This window comes from Bubalus kerabau, chromosome 10, assembly GCF_029407905.1.
Source record: "Bubalus kerabau isolate K-KA32 ecotype Philippines breed swamp buffalo chromosome 10, PCC_UOA_SB_1v2, whole genome shotgun sequence".
NCBI lineage: Eukaryota > Metazoa > Chordata > Mammalia > Artiodactyla > Bovidae > Bubalus > Bubalus kerabau.
Window position 1 is genome coordinate 58,784,355 of NC_073633.1, and position 22,159 is coordinate 58,806,513.

At 40.4% G+C, this 22,159-nt stretch overlaps 1 protein-coding gene across 2 annotated transcripts in view; it reads left to right on the plus strand.

The window, feature by feature from the left end:
• The first annotated feature begins 1,239 nt into the window (after positions 1–1,239).
• The window catches only part of MNS1 (meiosis specific nuclear structural 1), a 116,132-nt gene continuing 95,212 nt past the window's right edge, over positions 1,240–22,159 (plus strand). The window contains exons 1-3 of one of the 2 annotated variants that reach the window (XM_055537873.1): positions 1,240–1,394; positions 1,784–1,902; positions 3,620–3,770. The gene's annotated coding sequence lies outside the window, so the exon portion shown is untranslated. The remainder of the gene's footprint in view (positions 1,395–1,783; positions 1,903–3,619; positions 3,771–22,159) is intronic. The other variant, XM_055537874.1, reaches the window with a different exon arrangement.

Sequence of the window (22,159 nt, forward strand, 5' to 3'; positions counted from 1 at the left end):
CAAGGTGTCAAGGGCAAGGGTTGAAATGGCTGTGGGGCTGTGAACCTGTGCAAATCCACCCACCATCAAAGCTCAGTCCAACTAATTTCTCTTCCTTTTGGTTCTCCAGGCCCTCGCTGGACCACATGCGTCTCTCCCTCCTCTGAGCCCCTCTCACAATGTGCAGTTTAGCATTTTATTATATTTAGTCTTATAATCTAATTGTTCGTTGTACACTGAGTTACCACAACAAAATCGCATTTGTGTCTTTCAGTTCTTTGAAATGAGAGAGTTACAGTAGCAGGCGTGCAGCAGGTGTTTAATACTTAATCTAATTGGGGATCAGAAAATAAGAGCTTGTGGAAACGTTCATATAACTTCCTCCTTTCACAAAATAGTACACAGATCCAGAGAATTGCTGCTTTATCCATTTCACAGGTGTCTAATGAAACTTTCAAGCCTGTGCTGGGTGCTGTGCAGGAGATAGAGATGCCCAACAGAGGGGCCTGGCTCTCATGGACCTTTCTGTGAGGCATGGGTAATAGGATGCTTGCCCCAATCACCAAAGGGGGAACCCCAAGAGGAAAGTAAAAATAAGCCTGAGGGGTCTCAGGTGAGGGAGATAATGGGGCTTCTGAGGGACTCCAGGTGGGTTTATGAAAAAGGTGGCAGCTGAATTCCATGTGGAAGGATGTGCTCTGCAGGAACCGGGAAGGGGCATCCAAGTGGGAGTATGCCGTGGCCTTCACCAAGCTTTACATCCAAGTCAACACCAGCCACGGGAGTCCGCTGGGACAGGTGTGACTGTGGCTGCCCTCCACGCCCAACCTTCTGGGGGTCTGCTGAGGAAGAGCATGCCTGTGCACCAGACTCAGAGCTCAGAGTTCCTCTTGATGTGGTCACCCAGCTCTCCACACCCAAAGAGCGCTGCCTCTCTCCTCTTCTCAGTTCTATTTACTCCTTCTGGGGCTTCTCTGGTGGCTAAGACTGTAAACAAGCCTTCAATGAGGGAGACCCGGGTTTGATCCCTGGGTGGAGAAGATGCCCTGGAGAATGGTATGGCAACCCACTCCAGTATTCTTGCCTGGAGACTCCCATGGACGGAGGTGGGCTCTGAGCCTCGAGGGTGGGCTCAGCCCCGGAACCCTAGACCGAGGCCCAGCTGCGTGCAGCGCCTCGGCCCACATGTGCTGCGCGTTAGCCTCTCCCCTCAGGGCTTGGCGGGTCATCATAAGGTTCACATCGCGCCCCGGAGACAGATGCGGGCTTCTCTCTCAGCTCCTATTCTGCCGGCGCTCCGCCCCAGGGTCTGCTCTTCCGCGAGGGAAGCCAGGCTGGGTCCTGTTTCTGGGAAAAGCAGTGGGTGGCTGAGCGAACTCAGACCCGACAGGCCCAGAGCTTCCAAGCTTTCCCCGGTGAGTCCCCCTGCCCCCTCCACTGCTTGCCCCCAGCTCTGCCTTCAGATGGCTCCGCACGACCCTCCCACCTGCACAGAAGTGTCCTTTCCCTCAACCCTGCCGGCGATTCAGTTCCGCCTTCCCCACCCACAGGCGTAGCACCCGGAGCTTCTGCTCACCCGGCTCCCCTACACTGGGCTTGTCCAGTGGCCAAAGCAGTCTCTCCAGGTCTGCTTGCTTTCTTGTGTCTCCTGTTGCTTGTTCCCTTTGGATTTAAGGGGAGAGGGACAGCATCAGGATACCAAGACAGCAGCAAGGGGAACGGAACAGACAAATGCAGGTAAGGTGCTTCTCTTGTCTTAGCCTAACAGCCTGCCTCACAAGTTCCCCTCCATTCCTCCCTCTAGGCCTGGATTTTCAGCCTCCCACCTTCAACTTGACTTCTAGCTTCTGACGGCCATGTCAAGGGGAGCTCTGAAAGTGGCATCTGGAGGAAAAGGCAGCCTCTTGGGCCCTCCAGCAGCTGGTGAGGCCCTCCTGCCTTGTTATTATTGTTGCTCACTTGCTGAGCCTTGTCGACTCTTTGTGACCCCATGGACTGCAGCATGCCAGGCTTCCCTGTCTTTCACTATCTCCCAGAGTTTGCTCAAACTCATGTCCATTGAGTCAGTAATGCCATCCAACCATCTCATCCTCTGTCGTCCCCTTCTCCTCCTGCCCTCAACCTTTCCCAGCATCAGGGTCTTATCCAATGAGTCGACTCTTCACATCAGGTGGCCGAAGTATTGGAGCTTCAGCATCAGTCCTTACAATGACTATTCAGGGTTGACTTCCTACTGATTGGTTTCTGATTGTTTGCATTTCCGTCTGGTGGCACTAGGGGTAGGTACTGTGGGAAGATGGTCCAAGCCAGGGTACCTAAAGTGCTCTCTCTTGGCTGTAAGGCCTCTTGTCCCTTTGGCTTGGGTGAGCTTTAAGTCACTGTTGCTTTAGAGGTATGATATCCTTTTTACCTTTTACATTTTTAAGCTCCTCTGTCCCAAAATTTAGTTTAAATGAACATTTATATATGGCAAAACTATGATTCAGTTCCTATCCTTTGGTAGCTATGGGTTTCACACTGTCTCATGTCACTCTGTCTGAGGTAGGACAGTACATCAGGGCTGTACTCGATTTTCTTTTTTCCTTCTTCCAACTATACCTCGTTCTTATGCCCATGGATGGGGGCCTCTGTTTTCTCATCCGTTTGTCTGTCAGGCAGACATGGGCAGTGCTGATGCTGGCCATACTGAGCTCACACAGTTGCCTCAAAACTTCCAGGTCCTTTTAAACACTCCTGCTTAGGGCTCTCTGTGGATCTAGACTGAGAGAAAAGGCTAGAGGGGTGACTTCTTTGCTGTAATCTGCCACAAAGTCCTCATATTTGAACATATAAGGGCAGCAACCTCTGGTCACCTGGCCTGACAATGTGACCGCCCTGGGAACCACTGGTCACAGACCACCCAGCTTCAGGCCAAGTCACTGGACAGGGTTTCACTGGTCTTTGTCTACTCCCAGCTCCAAGAAACCACACCAGCTCACGGTTAAGATTCAGGAGATATTCATGGACAAAGAGGACATAAAATATACAGACATAAGTACTTAATATTGATCTCCTCAAAAGAGGTTTAACATTAGTAAAAAACTGAAAAGAGACTCAAAATAATTTTCCTTTTAGAAATTGTCCTGTGGAAGCATTTGAATGTATGATAAAGAATATCCTTCTCAATCTACTAAGCAAATGTTGTCGAATCTGTGAACCCAAGGCTAACACCCTGGAAACTTTCTCGCCAGTCTGCAGGCCTTGGCTCCCTCTAGTGTCCCTGACTCAGCCTTTGTTTCAGGCTTAAAATGCCCAAGACCTAAGGAGTCTCTTTATATGGAGATTCAAAGGCAAGTTCAAGGAACTTCTCTTCCTCTTAACCTTCCATGGCATCTCTTGACCAAGTTTATCTCCTCCCTCCATGCATTCCTTTGTTGTTTTCCCTTGCTTACAATTAACATTTTATTTTGTTTATAATTCTTTCATGTGTTGTATTGTCTTGACCTCTGCCCCCCAAATGTGCCCACAATTTCAGGCATGCAATAAGTAATACTTACTTTAAATTTGGCCATCAAAATAGTAGAGTCTAGGAAAGCTGATATAGCTTCTCTCTTAGAATGGGAAATGGATCCAGAGAATTGATGCTGTATTTACTCCACAGGTGTCTGAAGAAGCTTTCAAGGCACTGTGCCATGCCCTGTGCAGGAGACAGAGGTTCTCAAGAGACGGGCCTGGCTCTCCTGGACCTTTCACTGAGGCGTGGAAAATAGGATGCATGCCCTAATCACCAAGGGAGGGAACCCAAGAGGAAGGTAAGAAGAAGCGTGAGGGGGTCTCAGGTGAGGGAGTGATGGTCTCCTGGGGGACTTGGTGGTTTTACAGAGAAGGTGTCACTTGAGCTCTGTCTTGAAGTATTTGGATATGAGGGGATAGAGGGATAGTGTGGTAGTGTGGAAGCACATTCAGGGAAGGAAACAGAAGGAAAACATAAGAAACTAGGACTGGAATGCCTCAAGGTCAAATAATAGCAGACCTTGAATGCAAGCCAAGAAGCCTGCATTCTAATGAGTAAGCAAGAAGCATTATGAAGGAAGAACTTCATAAAAATGGAAACTTCTTGAACATGTTTTGAACTCTTTCAAAAGTGAATTTTCCATCCTCAGAGGTTTAAGTACCAATTGGATGTACTTTTATCCAGTTTATCATTATCCTCTTCTGATTTATAGAGATTCATAAAGGAGATTCATGCATAGACCAGGTAACTGTTGTGGTTACTGCTGATTGAGATTACAGAATCAGGATTTTGGAACTAGAAAGTGACCCTAACATCATAGGAGGGGAAACTGAATTTCTTTTTGTGTTTAGTAAGCGCTAAATGTATACTTTCACAATTAATGAATGACATGAAGAGAGTTGTGCTTTGTGTGTGTACTAAGTTGTTTTAGTTATGTCTGACTCTTTGTGACCCTATGGACTGTAGCCCACCAGGCTCTTCTGTCCATGGGATTCTCCAGGCAAGAACATTGGAGTAGGTTGCCATGTCCTCTTCCAGGAGATCTTCCCGACCCAACAATCGAACCCTGTCTTATATCTCCTGCATTGGCAGGCAGATTCTTTTTGTATTTAGTAGGTGCTAAATGTCTGCTTCCACAATTAATGAATGATATAAACAGAGTTGTGCTTTAGGAAAAGGGATTTGGCAGCAAGGTTTAAACTATATTAGCAAGAAGGGAGAGACTGTATATACAGAAACTGGTTAGGACACTATTATTCATTTTCAAGGCCTAAACTAGATTAGTGGAAACAGGAATGAAGATAGACATTGTGGATGTAGAATCAAGATGACTACTTTGTTGCCATTACTTGTGACTTGCTTCCTCAATGGACTGAAAATTCCATGGGAGCAAGAAGCATATCTTATTTTACTCTCTGTCCCCTCTGCCTAACAATAACTAGCACATGTAAGTGCTCATTAGGTATTGAATGAGTTTGTGGAGTCAGTGTTGACTGGCTGTGTGAGCAAGTAGTTGAGATGGTATTATTTGATGGACACTGGATACACAAGCTTCTGGACAAGGGGCAGCCAGGGTCTCTGGATCTGAGCCCAGGACTTGGGTGGGGCAAAGCAGACACAGGGAGCAACAGTGTCTCTCCTGCCTCACTCTCCAGTCTGTCTAATCCATGCTGGGCAGGCCTCCAACTCCACAACCCCACCAGAACTTTTCATCTTTAGGGCACCCCATCCTTGCCCTGTCTTCCTTCTTTGATTTTACTTCTCATTAGCATTTGACACAGTTAACCATTTCATTCCTGGAACATTCCCTTCACTTAACTTCTAAGGCATTTCTTTACTGGTTTTCTTCCTACCTTGCTGATGGCCCCCTCCATTCTAATCATTGTATTCCCAATCATTTGAATCAATGGTTCTCAACCTTAACTGCACATAAGAATCACTAGGAGCTTTTAAATCTTTAGACTTAATCTAGCTGCACCCCCAGACCAATTAAATCAGAATCTTTGAGAAATGAATCCAAGTCTAATTCTTTTTTTTTTTTTTAATTTTATTTTATTTTTAAACTTTACATAACTGTATTAGATTTGCCAAATATCAAAATGAATCCACCACAGGTATACATGTGTTCCCCATCCTGAACCCTCAAGTCTAATTCTTATTTAAAGTTCTCCTGATGATTCCAGTGCCACAAACTCTTGTTCCAAATATTAGCATTCCTCAGAGCTTAGTCCTAAATCTCTTTCTACTTCTGGGTTTAGTCCTAGTCCCATGCGATTCATGAGAATCCTTATCATGTTGACATGTAGATCTTTATTTACAGCCCCAACTTCTCTTTTGACTGATAGGTATGTATGTGTAACTGTCAACTCAAGATCTCCACTGGGGTATAGACATCTCAAATTTAACAGGTCCAAATAGGACTTTAGATTTTTCCTGGCTTCCAATTCTATTCCTCCCCAGCATCCCCCAACCCAGTCGATGGCATCATTGTTCATCCAGCTGTGCTGGCAAAGAAAACTTGGGAGGTATCGGTGAGTAAATGCTTTTTTGTCATTCCCACATCTAACCCATCATCAAGTCCTGACAGTTTTATTTCTAAAATACATTCTAGACCCAACCAGTTCCCATCACTTCTGCTACCACCATTCTCGACTCGCACTGCTCCACAGCCACGGCTTCCTGACTGTTCTCCCTGACTTCACTCTTGCAGTTTCATAGCTCAACAGCCCTTAGAGGGCTCTTCAAAAACTTACATCATGTCGTACGTCTTCCTATTTAAAAATCTGTCCAGTGGCTTCCTATTACATTTATTTATTTTTTTAAACAAACAAATGTTTATTTATTTATTTGGCTGTGCCGGTTTGTTAGTTGTGGTTTGTGAACTCTTAGTTGCGGCATGTGGGATCTAGTTCCCTGACCAGGGATCGAACCTGGGAACCCTGCATTGGGAGGGTGGATTCTTAGCCCCTGGACCACCAGGGAAGACCATTTCCTATTACATTTAGAACAAAATTCAAACTCTTCGGTCTAGCCCTCAGTGTTCTTTGTGATCTGACCTTTCCTGCTATCCAACCCCTCCCTCACTCTCTGCTTCATTTGCTCCATTCCTGCTGTACCTCCTTTTTGTTGTTTGTGGAATATAGCCTTTGCATTGGATGGTCTAAATCTTCACATGGCCTGATACTTACTGTTCAGATCTCTGCTCACAAGCTGTCTCTTTAGAAGAATGTTCACTAACCTAGTTTCTCACAGCTAAAATAGTCAACATCCTTACTCCTAGTGGTTCTCCATCTTTTAACCTTGCTTTAGTCTCTTCTTAGCTTTTATTATGATCTGAAATTTTGTTTTTGTTTATTTCTGTCTCTCCCTAATAGAAGACAGGTGACTTGTCTGCTTTGTTTATTACTGCTAGGTTCTCAGTAATTATCTGTTGAATGAATTGTTAAATCTAGGCTTGAAATTCAAACTGATAGTGAAGTAGCCTGTACTACCAAGCTGCCACTGTGAGGTAGATGAATAATCACAGCATGAGGTATAACTAGTTAAAGACTCTATCAAAGGTGTTTTAGGAGGGTATATGGCTTAGCCTAAAGCAGACTATCTGCCTTATATTTCCTTCCTTCCTCTAGTCAAGGTGTTTGAAACTCTTCTATTGGCAACTCAGATTCATGTCTCTACGTTGAAAGCTTTTCACCTTCTATTGAATTCTCTACCAGAATTCAAATGCTTTCAACATTTGGCTAGTAAAAGAATAAAGAAGGAACATTTTCTGAGACACCAGACCAAGATAAGCGACTAAGAATAGAGGAAAGGCAAATGATGGTCATACTAAATTTTCTTCACCATGCCATCATGGCTTTGACAGAGTCCGTGGAGGGAATCAGTCTTATAGAAAGCCGGATGGCTTTAGGCCTTAACAAAAAACTTTCCCACTAGGTTCCAATGGGACCAGCAGACTCCTAATTTCTCTCTCTCCTTTGTACTTCTTATTCCAATCCTCAGTATAATTTCCTGCATGTGGGGACTCGACAGTTTTGTATTCTATCCTCCTGATTGTTTTTCTATCACAGTAAATGAAGCAACCTAACCTATATCCATGAGAAAAGTGATTTTTAAATGCCTAAACAATACATTATAGTATTCTTAAATGCTAGTTAAAAACATATTTCCTTATAAGGTAATATTTATATTTTAATAACACATTAGAAACAAAGAATTTAATTTCTCTAGTATTCAAATTTGGGTTCCCTGAGAAGTAGACTTAGAGACGAAGGTTGGCATGCAGAGCATGTATCAGGGATCACTCTTGGGATTGACATTTGTGGAAGGGAAGGAGGCAGGATTAGGCAGAGTGAAAAGTGAGCTCAACCTCCACAAAGGCCTCAGCTCAGGCCCTGGAGAGCTTCTCAGAAGAGCTGGGAAGGCCCTTTAGAGTTGACTCCCTTTGTGGTGATGAGGTGGGGCTTTCATACTCCCACATCAGGCAGACATCAGATGCAAGCTGGTCACCTAAGAGAGAGGGCACTCTGTGGCCAAGAGCAAGTTCTCGAGGGGACTGACAGCTGAGGGTTATCTAGTGACAGCACTCCTAGCATCTAGGAAAATAAAGTCCTTAGACCGGAAGACAGGTCTGGGCAACACGACACGGCATCCATTACATCTACTGTTTTCATGTTGATGTCACTTTTTGGTCTCTAACACTATTCTGGGTATCTATTTGCAAAGCAGTTGCATTACTTAGGTACTAAGAACCTCCATTGAGTTGGCTTTACTAGTGAGGAATCTTTTCTTGTTAATGCTGTGCTTCTGAAATACTTTGATTTTTCTGTCTACTCATACCATATACATATGCAGATAAGATTGTTGGTTTTTTATGATTTTGTCATTCTTTTTTTTTTTTGGGAACAGAGAAGGGTTTATTGCTTGGGCCAAGAAGGAAGAATAGTCAACTCATACTCAGAAGAACTCAGATCCCTGGTGGTTTTCAGAGAAGAGGGTTTGGGGGGTTTTCTGTTTGTTTGTTTTGGTTTTAATTATTTGTTTTTGGCTGCACTGGGTCTTTGTTGCTTTGCATGGACTTTCTCTAGTTGCACAGAGTAGGGGCTACTCTTCGTTGCAGTGCAAGGGTTTCTCATTGTGGTGGCTTCTCTTGTTGCAGGACACAGGCTCTAGGCATGAGTGGTTGTGGATCTTGTCATTCTTATTTAACATTTTGGGAAGCATTCACAGGATGTACTAGGTCTTCACATTGTTTCTTGGCCATCTGTAGTGGTCAGTCTGGATTAAAAAGGTAAGATTTGACTCTTACTAATCCTGTGGTCTCATTTGAATCCATATCCCAGAAGTTTTCTTTAAAATAAATAAATGAACAAAACAAATCCCTCAGTCTGATGCTGGAGGAACTAATTATTCAGGCTTCCCATTATAGTTTTGTCTGTGTAAGGACTGTAGATAGAGGCCCTGAGTAAGCATATTTGAGAATTAATGTGTTTTGTGGCTCAGAGATGGGAAATAAAACTGAGATGGCCCACATGGGGGAAAAAAAGATGATTCTTATTATGTAAGTGAGGCAATAAGGACCCATGATTGTTGGCTTTATTGCTCAGGTGAAGCCTGTGGACAAAGACAAAAGGACCCTGTTTATACTACAGTTTTTTAAAGTGGCAAATTTGGTCTCTGAAATGAGACTAAATTATAACTTGTTCATTTCTGCAAAAACATGGACATGAAAGAGCAACGTTATACTTAGTAAATCTGACATATGTTCAAGCAAGCACTAAGCAGATAATAGATTCCTATTAGAGATGGTCTACTGCTGCTGCTAAGTCACTTCAGTTGTGTCCGACTCTGTGCGACCCCATAGATGGCAGCCCACCAGGCTCCTCTGTCCACGGATTCTCCAGGCAAGAATACTGGAGTGGGTTGCCATTTCCTTCTCCCAGTTTACTGCTAGGCAGGCTCTACTCAGTGTTTTTGTGTGGATGACAATAGAGTCTAGTGGCTTGGCATGTGACTCCGACTCCTGGCTTCATCACTTAGTAGCTGTATTATGTTAGGCATCCTAAATTATCTGCTTTGATCCTTAGTTTCTTCCTCTCTAAATTTACAATGACCATAGTGCCTACTCCTGGAGTTGTTAAAGTGATTAAGCAGTACATGTGAGGTGCTGATGGTACCTAGTAAAACCAGTAAATATTAGGTGTTTTTATTTTCTAGGAGTGAATTTAGAGGTATAAGGTTGAGAGTCACTTGGACAATTTTAGGACAAAGAGAGGGGCAGATAGATGTTTACTGAGTTGATAATTCTCTTTTTTTTTTTTTTGTCTGAAAAAGTTTTTGTTTCTCCTTCACTCTTTTAATATTAAGTGAATCCCGTTTATTTACATAATACATATTTTGCCGTGCAGCTCACTGAATTGCACTCAGTATAACAACAACAAGGACAAGCACTATCTATTTGAAAATGGTTTTGTAGAGAAAGATAATTCTTTTAAATGAGTTAACTACAACCTTACAACTCACTATAGACAACTTTAAAAAGCCATGAATAGATAATTCTTTGACTATTTTATTCTTTCTAATTTATTTACTTGATTGTAAATTAAGTAAATTAAGTAAGTAAAATAGCAACAAAGAAGTTTCCATGCAGAGTTAAAACCAATAAGATAGATTCCCTCTTTAAAGCTAAATGTAGCTATATGAGAGCTCCATCTACAGATTAGATAATTTATTGGTAACAAAGGTAGTATTAAATGTTAAATGAGGAGTGGCCATTGCTATCTCTGAAAGTGCAGGCATAGCTATTTCTGTCGACCACAAAGATATGTCAGTTAAGGAATTGGATTTTCCTACACCAAAATGCCTTCTCTAGCTGAGCAGAACAAGATGTGGACTCAGCAAAGTCAGCAAACCATTTTTCTCAAAGAAAGCATTAAAAAAAGTTTAACACAATTTCAAATTTTGATCTGGTAGCCAACCTAGGCCAACTTAGGCTCTGCCCATCTAAGGTATTATTAACTGGGCAGGAAGAATGGGTCTCTGTGAAATCTAAAACAATTGTAGCATTCTTATACCATAATCTAAGTATTTTAAGTTTAATGTTTAACTTCTATGTTAGAAGACCTATTGATTTTCATGTGTGAGAAAAGTGTCTCTTAAATACCATATAGTTTTTTTCTGGTTGAATATGCCCCATGTTTGATTATCAACAAATATTTACTGTATGCCTACTATGAACCAATTATATACTAGATGGATGTTCTGAGTAGGGATAAAAAGGGAATTAAAAAGATTAATAGGCAAATGTCTTTCAAAAAACTATTGAAAATGTGCATTATTTTTATACTTTACATTCATGAGTCTGAGTGAACTCAACTCTGTTTCCTTAAAAGTTGGGGCCACATCTCCATGGTATTTTGGTAAAATTTCCATTATCTCTGACAAGCATCCACTTGACACATTTGTTAAGTGATACTGAAGATTGCTGTAGTCAGTAGGGAGGACGGTAATTCTAAGGGCAAGCTGATGACTGGTAATGTAGTTTCTCTTATTAGAAGAAAGTTAGTTACAGGTATAAACTCAGGCTGAATGAATGATACAGTCTGTTTTCTAGACATTAGGCTTTAAGAAAGGTTTGAGGAGTTAAACTTTATTTATTTAAAATGAAACACAAGAAAATCAAGCTGCAATAATCAGAAAAAGGAAAAATGGAATAGTTAGAGAAGGGAAGTTAAAATGAAAACCATTGCATCTCTCTGAAATTATAACTACGTTGGTAAAGGGTTTGGTATCTTGCCCACTACAGGTGAGAATAATTTCTAAAATATAAAGTCAAGATTTCTCTGAAGGCATCTGGAAAGATTAGCATTCAGTAGAATTGAAAGTAATCAAGATTTGGTTTTTAATTTATTTCTATTTCATTCCACTATTGCTTCTTCCATCTCACTTCCTTCTCTGTTTTTAATGTTTAGTTTTATTTATTTGGCTGTGCCAGGTCTGAGTTGTGGCGTGCAGGATCTTTGATCTTCTCTGTGGCACGTAATCTTTAGTTGTGGTATGTGGGATCTAGTCCCCTGACGAGGAATTAGACCTGGACCCCAGACACTGGGAGCTTGAAATCCTAGACACTGGACCACCAGGGAAGTCTCCATCCTACTTCCTTTCACCTAAGGAAATCTCAATTTATTTTGGCTTCTCTGTGAAGACTGTGAGAGGGATGTGAGGGGCTCTACTCATAATTTCCTGAATCAGACCATCTGGAGGGTGTAATTCATTCACCTGCACATTTTTTGGTAGTAAAATAAATGCAACATATTTTAAACATTTTTAGTGTACAGTTCATTGGCATTAAGTGTATTCACATCATTGTATAACCATTGCATCATCCATTTCCCAAACTCTTTTCTTCTTGTGAAACTGAAAGTCTGTGCCAAGTAAACAGTAACTACCCACTCTTGTCTCCTGCCCCATGCCCTGGCACCCCTCCCATATCCTAACCCTGGCTTTATGACTTTCACTCTTCTAGGTGTCATACACAAGTGGAATCAGATAGTATTTGTCTTTTTGTGCCAGACTTATTCCACTTAGGACAATGTCTTCAGGATTCATCCATGTTGTAGAACGTGTCAGAGTTTCATTTCTTTTTAAAAGGTGGATAACATGCCCTTGATTTAGGTCATATCTGAATGGTCTAGTGGTTTTCCCTACTTTCTTCAATTTAAGTCTGAATTTGGCAATAAGGAGTTCATGATCTGAGCCACAGTCAGCTCCCGGTCTTGTTTTTGCTGACTGTATAGAGCCTCTCCATCTTTGGCTGCAAGGAATAGAATCAATCTGATTTCGGTGTTGACCATCTGGTGATGTCCATGTGTAGAGTCTTCTCTTGTGTTATTGGAAGAGGGTGTTTGCTATGACCAGTGCATTTTCTTGGCAAAACTCTATTAGCCTTTGCCCTGCTTCATTCCGTATTCCAAGGCCAAATTTGCCCATTACTCCAGGTGTTTCTTGACTTCCTACTTTTGCATTCCAGTCCTCTGTAATGAAAAGGACATCTTTTTTAGGTGTTAGTTCTAAAAGGTCTTATAGGTCTTCACAGAACCATTCAACTTCAGCTTCTTCAGCGTTACTGGTTGGAGCATAGGCTTGGATCACCGTGATATTGAATGGTTTGCCTTGGAAACGAACAGAGATCATTCTGTCGTTTTTGAGATTTCATGCAAAGATGGGCTCGATAAAAGACAGAAATGGTATGGACCTAACAGAAGCAGAAGATATTAAGAAGAGGTGGCAAGAATACACAGAAGAACTGTACAAAAAAGAGCATCACGACCCAGATAATCACGATGGTGTGATCACTCACCTAGAGCCAGACATCCTGGAATGTGAAGTCAAATGGGCCTTGGAAAGCATCACTATGAACAAAGCTAGTGGAGGTGATGGAATTCCAGTTGAGCTATTTCAAATCCTGAAAGATGATGCTGTGAAAGTGTTGCACTCAATATGTGAGCAAATTTGGAAAACTCAGCAGTGGCCACAGGACTGGAAAAGATCAGTTTTCGTTCCAGTCCCAAAGAGAGGCAATGCCAAAGAATGCTCAAACTACTGCACAATTGCACTCATCTCACACGCTAGTAAAATAATGCTCAAAATTCTCCAAGCTAGGCTTCAGCAATATGTGAACCATGAATTTCCAGATGTTCAAGCTGGTTTTAGAAAAGGCAGAGGAACCAGAGATCAAATTGCCAACATCTGCTGGATCATGGAAAAAGCAAAAGAGTTCCAGAAAAACATCTACTTCTGCTTTATTGACTACGCCAAAGCCTTTGACTATGTGAATCACAATAAACTGTGGAAAATTCTGAAAGAGATGGGAATACCAGCCCACCTTACTTGCCTCTTGAGAAACCTGTATGCAGGTCAGGAAGCAACAGTTAGAACTGGACATGGAACAACAGACTGTTTCCAAATAGGAAAAGGAGTATGTCAAGGCCGTATATTGTCACCCTGCTTATTTAACTTATATGCAGAGTACATCAGGAGAAACGCTGGGCTGGAAAAAGCACAAGCTGGAATCAAGATTGCCGGGAGAAATATCAATAACCTCAGATAAGCAGATAATACCACCCTATGGCAAAAAGTGAAGAGGAACTAAAAAGCCTCTTGATGAACGTGAAAGAGGAGAGTGAAAAAGTTGGCTTAAAGCTCAACATTCAGAAAACTAAGATCATGGCATCTGGTCCTATCACTTCATGGGAAATAGATTGGAAACAGTGGGAACAGTGTCAGACTTTATTTTGGGGGGTTTCAAAATCACTACAGATGGTGACTGCAGCCATGAAATTAAAAGATGCTTGCTCCTTGGAAGAGAAGTTATGACCAACCTAGAGAGCATATTGAAAACCAGAGACATTACTTTGCCAACAAAGGTCTGTCTAGTCAAGGCTATGGTTTTTCCAGTGGTTATGTATGGATGTGAGAGTTGGACTGTGAAGAAAGCTGAGTGCCAAAGAATTGATGCTTTTGAACTGTGGTGTTGGAGAGATTCTTAAGAGTCCCTTGGACTGCAAGGAGATCCAGCCAGTCCATTCTAAAGGAGACCAATCCTAGGTGTTCATTGGAAGGACTGATGCTGAGGCTGAAACTCCAATACTTTGGCCACCTCATGCGAAGAGTTGACTCATTGGAAAAGACCCTGATGCTGGGAGGGACTGGGGGCAGGAGGAGAAGGGGACGACAGAGGATGAGATGGCTGGATGGCATCACCGACGTGATGCACATGGGTTTGGGTGAACTCTGGGAGTTGGTGATGGACAGGGAGGCCTGGTGTGCTGCAATTCATGGGGTCGCAAAGAGTCGGACACGACTGAGCGACTGAATTGAACTGAATATGCCCTTGAGTGTACATATCACATTTTGTTTACTCATTCATGCATCCATGGTCAGTTGGGTTGCTTTCATCTTTTGACTTTTTTGAACAATGGTGCTATGAATTTGGGTGTACAAATTTCTTCAAGACTTGCTTTCAGTCATTTTGGGTATATGCCTAGAAGTATGATTGCTGGATTGTATGGTAATTCTATTTTAATGTTTTAATAAAGAATCAAACTGTTTTTCATAGCAGCTACACCATTTATATTTCCACCAACATGAGCTCTGACTTGCCACATCCTCGCCAACAATGGTTGTTTTCTTATTTTGTTTTTTTAAATAGTAGTTACCCTAGTGGATGTGAGGTCATATCACACTGTGGTTTTGATTTGCATTTCCCTAATGGTTAGTAATGCTGAGGGTCTTTTCCTGTGCTTGTTGGCCATTTGTATCTTCTTGGAGAAGTATCTATTCAAATTATTTGCCCATTTAAAAAATTGGTTGGGTTTTGTTATGGTTGTTGAATTGCAAGAGTTCTCTATATATTCTGGATATTGACCCCTTATCAGATAGATGATTTGTATTCTCTGTATTGCCTTTTCACTCTGTTGATAGTGTCTTTTGATGCACAGATTTTTATTTTGATGTGAGTTTATCTATTTTTTCTTTGGTTACCTGGGCTTTTGATGTCATGTTCAAGAAAACATTGCCAAATTTGCTGTCATAAACCTTTTACCCTATGTTTTCTTCTATGAATTTTACAGTTTTAGCTCTTAGGTTTAGGTCTTAGGTTCATTTTGGATTAATTTTTGTATATGATGATGGTAGGATCCAATTAATAAAACTGCATTCTCATTCAGGACTAAAACTCGTCACAAACGAAATAAAACACCTACAGTGTGAAAAGCAGTTTTCAATATGCAACTTTTACATTACAGCATATACAGTACAGTCTCTATTAAAATCTTTATATATGTGGGTGGTTCACCAAGGTGTTAATAGTCATAATCTCTGGGTGAAGAAATATAGTGTTGTGTTCTTATATTTAGTTATCTATATCCTTATGTTCTAACAATTACATATAATGCTTTTGTGATAATAAAGCAACAAACAAAATATTATGCCAACATCATACTTAGAGATAAGATGTCAAGCCTGTAAGTTAAGGTTGCCACTGTTAGTTCTTCTAATTGGTATTTTATTGTAGGTTCGGGCCAGTTCAATAAGGATAGAAAAAATTTTAATGGTTTAAGGAAAGGAAAAACATAAATATGAAAACTTAAGGGATCTACAGATAAATGATAAGAATTACAAGTGGATTCAGCAAGACTAGTGGATATAAAATCAATATGCAGAAATGTTTTGCATTCCTATACAACAGCAATAAGCAGAACATTTTGTAAAATATATAGGGATGGATGTCTGTCTTTGCCTCCAGATTTACTATTCACTCTTATCCATGGTTGGTAATGACTTATTGACGTGTGATGAGAGGCTTCTCATTAACCAGTGGGAGATCAAGGAAGGGTAAAGAAGATGGGTTTTATATTGCCTCACCTCTCTCCCTGTGTTATTGTTCCTGGCTGACTGTATACCTTGACCAGAGATGCCAGCTCCCATCAGGAGCTCTGTCCGTGGAGCAGTTTTTGGCTCTGGGTTCTAGAAAATTGCCTCCTCCTCTTGCCTGTAGGTTTAGAAGTGTTAACAGTTCCCCTTGATACTGAATAATTTCTGGTTTCCCTTAACCCTGTTTATATCTTTGTAAATGACCCAAATGAGGGTGCTGTTTCCTGCTTGAACCTTAAATGATATCGATATTATTTGTGGCAGCAACAAAGTAATGAGGAACAAACCTAACAAAAAGAGGCATGAAATCTTTATAAAGAAAATTACAAAACTTAATAAAAGATTTCTTAAAAGACATTATAAAGATGTACCATGTACTAGGATGGCAAGGCATACTCTCATAGAGATATTGGGTTTTCTCCAAATTGATCCATAGATTATATGAAATTCCAGTCAAATTCCAAATAGTTTTATTATTTCATGAAACTTGGAAGGGAAATCTAAATTTATATATACAAATTGAGGACAAATAATAGCCAAGAAAGTTTGAAAAACAGCAAATCTGGTAAAGTATTATTATAATTCTATATAATTTTACATTAAAGTATTATTAGAAACATACAGTAATTAAAACCATGAAATTGGTGCATTGTAAATTATTAGGTAAAGATTGTGATGCTGAGACAATGATTATCCATATGGACAAAAGAATAATAAAATTGTGTACTTATGTAACATTATAAAAAGAGATGTAAATCCTAGCTGAATTATAGATGGTTTATGAAAAGTTTTATAAACTTACATCATTAAAGGATTGCTTAAATAAGGCAACCCCCCCAACCCCCCGTAAGAAATATAGGAAATAATTGATAAATTTGACTGTAGTAGATTTAAAATTTCTGGCATTAAAAAGGATTTTAGAGCAAGTAAAAATATAAGCCATAGCTTGGAGAAAACAAAGTAGATGTACATGTCCTACCATGGAGTAATCTCACAAACATGATGTGGAACTAAAAGCAATGTGCAGAAGTATGGCTGTTTTATCATTAAAGTATGCAAAATAATATTACATATGTTTTAGAGGTAGATTCCTGGTATTAGAAGTGTAAGACCTACATGAGAATGGTAAATACTATTAATGCAGTGTTATCTCAAGAAGGAAGAAGGAAGACAGGATGCAAGTACACAAAACAGCTTCCATAGTTTTTCTTATGTTGAGTTATGAAAACTTGGGTGTCATATTATTCTCCATACTTTTCTGTATGTCAGGATTATTACCATTGCAAGTAGCAGTGATATAAAAGTAGAAACTAGATATCAGAAGTCAAAGTTCTATAAATTAAATGTTATGGGATTTAATTTTTAAAATCTAAATTAGATACTAACTAATATTTAAAGGAAAAAAGGAAATATAGCATTGTCTAAATAAAAAGATGTCAAAAGGGGATAACATTAACTGGAGATCAAAACTTTTTTTTTTTTGCTAGAAAATTAACCAACATCTTTTCTACTAATAATTCAGTGTTGACCCAAGGTAAAGGCTGTGTAAAGAAACACAGAAGCCAAAAAAGAAAAAGAAACACAATGGAATTAGCTGAAGTAGGTGTGGGCAGAAATAAAATCCCTGATCAGATGTCCTTGAGCACTTTAGAAATCGGTTAAAAGTTTCACAAAACCACTGTCTATCAATTTATAAAACTCTGGTAGACTGTCTGATGAGATTCCTAATGCAGAAAAATGTCAGCACAAGGACTTTTTTTAATGGAAAAGAATGGCCTTAGTGTTATGATATGTCTGTCAGGTCAAATTCCTTGCCCAGAATGCTGTTGAACCTGTTGTGAAAGCATTAATTTTTAAATCTTAAAAAATAGTGCTGGACTTAAAGTCAACATGAGTTGGTGAAGATTAAAATCTGTCAGTTGAGTAATTTTCTTCTGTGATGGGTCTGTTAAAGGGCAGCAACAGTGTAATTAATTGCTTGAGGCTGAGAAACTCAATTAATCTCTAAGTTGACTTTTATCTCATATAATGTTAGAGCTAGAAGAGGCCTCAAGGATCATCTACCCCACTCTCTTCATTTTATAGATGAGGAAACACACATCAGGGAGGTTAAATGACTTGTTCAAGGTCAAAGATACTGTATGTCCTTGCCACTGCATCCTGTAAATAAGTTCAGTTGCTTTCATGAGTTTATAGTTGCTTTTATGAGTTTCTTTGCAAGTGATCATGAAATACTATTTGATTTGGCATTTTTTTGGCCACGCCATGAAGCTTGCAAGATTTTAGTTCCCCGACCAGGGATCGAACTTGTGCTCCTTGCATTAGAAGCACAGAGTCTTAACCACTGGACTGACAGAGAAGTCCAAAATATTGTGTGAACATGGTTTTCTTCTGATAGTTCATCTCATAAATATCTCCTTAAAAGAGTTTCTAAGCCTCAGTTTTTAAGATTTAAAGCCTGTTTCATAATACTTATGCAGCGAAGGGGTGTGGGGAGGGGCGGACGGTGTCCCAGTCTGCACACTAAACAGGGGAACCCTGGAAACCAAGGACAGCCCTTTTGTGGACTTGTGGAAAGACAAGGGGTCTCCATTTGATAGTGTGAATGACACCTAGTCCTGATGGTAACTTGCAGGCCATGCCATTCCCCAAGGATACTATGGGCCTGATTGTAAGATGTAAGTAGAGAAAGCTGGTGTGTAGAGTATTTTTGGAGCCTGGAGGGCTACAGCCCATAGGTTCACAAAGAGTCAGACACGACTGACGTGACTTAGCCCATACACACAACATGAATAGGGTAGCAGTGACAAGAAAGATAACCTGTAAGAAGATCAGCAGATGGGACAGCTACTGAAATGTGGGAAGCATGGTGGCATGCCATTGTCACTGTGGCAGGACTCAGTATGACAATGTTCTCCTGAAGCTGCTCCCAGACAATGCCTGAGTATTTTGAACCCAGCATGGGACACCTCTGATGTAAAGTCTTTGCTTGGGGACTGGCAGAGACTCTCAGTTGTGCTACAGTTTGAGGCTCCTCCAGTCTTGCTTATTCTCTCCTTTTACAGGTGTCAGACCTGTAACAGTTCTGAAGCCTCTCCCTGCTTCCCTCTACTTCCCTTCCTCCTTCATCCTTAATAGACCCTTCCCAAAATAAATGTCTTGACCAACCAATTCTGTCTTGCCATCTGCATCTCAGAAGACTCCAGCTGATGCAGAGTGTAGTTATTGTCCTGGTTGATGCCACAGAGGGATAAAAAATAACTTGAAAAAGAATGAGGATTCTACTCTGCTGGTGAGGGTTTCATAGTAATGGTTTCTCTTTGGTTGTTGTAGTTCCCTTTATTACAATTCGTTAACTCTGCTCCTTTGTGGGAAACAAAAATCCATGTTTCACAGATGCTAACATATACTTTCTTTTTTCATTTTAACCTTTCTAAAATTGGGATATCTCTTAAAATTGATGATGTGCCAATTTAACTGGCAGAGGTTTTTCTTCTTTACTGATGAATAAAATAACAGTGTATCCTACCATTGATGTGTTACAGATTCAATAAAATATATTAGCTTGATTCAGGTCATCAGATGCCAGGAACTATAATGGATTTTGAAGAACTCAGGGGCTGGATTAGCCTTAGAGGGTTGTAATTTTGCTATTTCTTAGGTATATGTACAGGGAAACGAAAACCCTAAGGAACAGGATTGTGTTATGAAGAGGTGTACAGCAGATAATTGTGGCCATGGATGAATTAATATAGAAATAACTAGAGATCCAATGAAACATTGAGCAATCATAGAACACAAGGCAATATGTTCTTTCACTCTGGTTCTATCTACTCTTATTCTTCCTTTTCTGGCTGCTTTTATGACTGGTATTTCCTCATAGGCCAGAGTCACCTTGTTTTTCCGGTTGTTCTGTCATTCTCCCATTAGTACCTTGTACACTGAAACCTATGATAAGAAAGGTTTTCCCGTTTATGTGTTGAACCCCAAGTTGGTATGTGGGCAAGAAACACTGCACGGAAGACCAGACAAATTCAAGCTTACCAGCAGTCTCCAAGAAGAAAGGTTAGATGAAAGGATCTGGTGCCTGGATTCCCATAAATGTATCTGTTTATCTAGAATTGGATTCCTTGGCACCTACTGCTTCTAAAATTAGGACTGAAACCATTGTTTCCTTTCTCTACAGACACAGCCTTTATGCCTAGATGAGTTTCCCCTAGCACTCTCTTTGTTTCCAAAGTGGGGAAGGCTCTGCCTCTGAAAAAAAACATAATTGTTATTCCTTATGTGAACACAGATCAACCAGTGCTGGGTACTCAATAGTTACTATTCTTGTTCCATAAGTACTGTGTAGAATATAAATTGTATAATGTGTATACCACTAGTATATTACATATTTTATTGTGTATAAATTAAAAGTATATTATATAATTTATGATGTATTGCTAACACATGTGTTTTATTATAGTAATAAGTTATAATGCAAAACTGAAGGCTAGGTTCGCATAGGAAAGAATAAATGAGGATCACTGATATATAATTCATAATCATTGAAAGGATTGGTATAGTTTGTGGAAAACATTCCATAAAATGCGAAACTTGCTGTAATTCAGAAGTGAAGAGAATCTCCCTAAGATTGGAAAAGAGAGGCAATGTGATCTAATTCCATTTTTAAACTTCTTTGACTTGACCCATTAAATAAGAAACACATTTTAGGTTATGATCCAATTTATATACATCCATTCTTTCTTTCAATAACTAAAACGTTTCACAAAACAATACCCATCTTACTAGATTTGATGCACTCGAATATTTTCTATGCTATTCTATTTTTATTTAAATACTATTTGTGATCCACAGTTTGAAAAATACTGAGCTCATGAAAAGAGCATAAGCTGGGGAGACAGACTGGGTACAAAAACTCTGTCCCAGTACAGGCCCTTTTTGTGAAACTGGCAAGTTGTTTCTTTTGAACCTTTTTTTGGTAAAATGAACTGGGTTGTTCTGATGATTATAGACAATTATATACGAAGTGACTGGCATATAGTAGATGGTCAATAGATGATAAGGTAGCAGGATAATACTTCTGATATTGACTGTTTTCCACTGCATTTCCTTATACATGTTGCCATCTATAACCTTAAGGTGGCCCAGTAATAAAGAATCCACCTGCAACGCCAGAGACACAGGCGACGCAGGTTCGATCCCTGGGTTGGAAAATCCTCTGGAGGAGGATGGCAACCCACTCCAGTATTCTTGCCAGGAAAATCTAATGGGCAGAGGAGCCTGGCAGACTGCAGTCCATAGCGTCACAAAAGAGCCAGACATGATTGACACGACTGAGCACAAGCACAGGGTTGTTACAGAATTTCTGGCCCCTTCTTTTCTGTTAGCTGTATCACTTGATTGATACAGCTTCTCTCTTTCTCTTTCCCTCTCACACTCCCTGCTCCGCTCTCGCCTCTGGGAATGGAGAAGCAGGGCTGGGTCTGAAGGCAGAACTATGGAAATATCCTTGCACTTATACTTCTCTGCCTGGCTCCAAGGGCTCACAGCCAGCTTGGGCCCTCTGACTACCTCAGCAGGTAGCTCCCTTCTTCATCTGCCATTCCCCTGGAGGGTGGTTGAGTCCCCCTTCTTCCCCCAGGACCTTAGAGTTACTCCTTGGGTTTCAAGTGTCCAGTCATTCTCCTTTCCTGTGAGGGTGCTTCCCATGAACCACCTCTCCCTGGCCTGCTCTCCAGTGCTCTGGACACACCTACCTTTCTCTAGCTACATAGCTGATGTGCTATTATGTACTTAAATCATTCCTTTATATTTCAACCACCCCTGATTTTTTGCCAAATTTAGAAAATTTTACAGTGAATATGGGATATCCCTGGTGGCTCAATGGTAAAGAATCCATCTGCCAAGGCAGGAGATGGGTTTGATCCCTGAGTAAGGAAGATTCCCTGCAGAAGGAAATAGCAACTCACTCCTGTATTCTTGCCTGGGAAATCCCATGGACAGAGGAGCCTGGCAGGCTACAGTCCATAGGATTGCAAAAGAGTCAGACATGACTTAGCAACTAAATACCACCATCAACAACAGTGAATTTAGTGATGCATTTAGTGGTTTATGATTTTGGATCTTACTAATTTTTAATTAGAAAAAATTGCCATAAATGTACCAAATTTGACCAAAATTTCTCACTTTTTTTAAAGTTAAGAAATGAAAAAAATACCTTTATAAAGGTAATTTATGTACATATGTATT